Source organism: Crocuta crocuta, unplaced genomic scaffold (assembly GCF_008692635.1).
Source record: "Crocuta crocuta isolate KB4526 unplaced genomic scaffold, BGI_CrCroc_1.0 scaffold19, whole genome shotgun sequence".
NCBI classification, from domain to species: Eukaryota; Metazoa; Chordata; class Mammalia; order Carnivora; family Hyaenidae; genus Crocuta; species Crocuta crocuta.
In genome coordinates, this window is record NW_027551565.1 from 4,619,448 (window position 1) to 4,620,787 (window position 1,340).

The 1,340-nt window shown below is 48.3% G+C and overlaps 1 protein-coding gene across 5 annotated transcripts in view; it reads left to right on the top strand.

Moving 5' to 3' along the window:
* Positions 1-306: 306 nt before the first annotated feature.
* The window catches only part of LOC144219987 (uncharacterized), a 28,297-nt gene continuing 27,263 nt past the window's right edge, over positions 307-1,340 (top strand). For all 5 annotated transcript variants that reach the window (XR_013331570.1, XR_013331569.1, XM_077750094.1 and 2 more), the window contains exon 1: positions 307-509. The gene's annotated coding sequence lies outside the window, so the exon portion shown is untranslated. The remainder of the gene's footprint in view (positions 510-1,340) is intronic.

The window sequence follows — 1,340 nt, forward strand, 5'->3', positions numbered from 1 at the left end:
CAAGAGGAAGGAGCGCGCCCACTCCGTCATTTCTAGGAAGGCCGGAGCCTGCCAGGCTGCGGGGGCGGACGGGGAGGATGTCGCACAAGTCAGAACTTCAAACCTAGCCACAACCGCGCATGCGCAGCGCCGTTAGCCTTCTGTGGCTGTGGTTGAGCGGCTCCCTCCGCCAGCTGCCGGATCTATCTTGCGGGCTCTCTCCGCGCTCGACTTCCGTGCCTGAGCGGCCGTGACGTAGCCGGTCTCCTCCTCTCGCCCTCCGGCGGCGCCGGTCTCTTGTGACGTCAGCAGTAGAGGCCTCCGGGTCTCGACCTAGGGCGGAGGGAGTGGCGGGCCGGATGGGCAGGTTGACTGCTCCTCCCCCAACCTGAGCTTGTTTTGTAAAGGAAATCTCTCGTAATTTCCTAAAACTTCAAATTAAGTCTTGAAACTGTTCCCGTTTCCTAATAAGGGAGAAAACGGCCCTGACCCTAGTTCCAGCTCCTTCCAAGCCGAGAGTTCTGTTAGAAGTAAGCTGCAAAATGTGTCGTTATTTGGGTTTATTCGGAGGCTTTTGCTTGTTGTTTTTATGTGTTCTCTTAGTGTGTAAGTTGGAAGAAAGTGACCTCCGTTAAACCGTAACTTTGTATATGAAGGCTGGGATAAGCAAGGCCTAGTCTGGAGTGATGAAATTAATGTAATTTTAGTTTAAATTTAGTTTCCATTTGAATTATCCAGGAGTGTCCTCAAGAAAGCATGGGTATAAAAAAAACGGTTAAAGAGCTTTAATCGTTTTGTAATCTGTTTAAAGCCGAAATGAAAATCAAAGTGTATTACAAATGAAAAGAATTTAAACTTGTAAGGGGTGAAGGTTTTGTTTAGGGATAGTGAAATAGACAAAGGTTTGTGTGACTTGCTCAATAGGGATGGAATTCAGGCCATTGCTTTCACAATGCCAATACTCTTGCCAGTTTGACTAAAGCTGCTTTTAAGAACCGGCTGCTGGGCCTGGGCATTTATCGCCACTTTTCTTGGCTTCCTCCCTCCCTAGTCTTATCCCCTTTTCCCTGATTCTGGTTCTTGCCTCCTCTTCACTTTTGCTTTCTCTATTTAACTTACTATTTTCTTCATAGTTGAGTCAGCCTTTCCTTTCCTTTTAAAATACCTAAATACCTCTTTTTAAAACACCTGTAAAAGTGGGAGCACCTGAGTGGCTTGGTTGAGCCCTCCGACTTTGCCTCAGGTCATGATCTCCCGGTTAGTGAGTTTGAGCCCTCCTAGCCTCTGTGCTGATGGCTGGGAGCTTGCTTTGGATTTTGTGGCTCCCTCTCTCTGCCCGCCCCCCCCCCTTTAAAAAAACC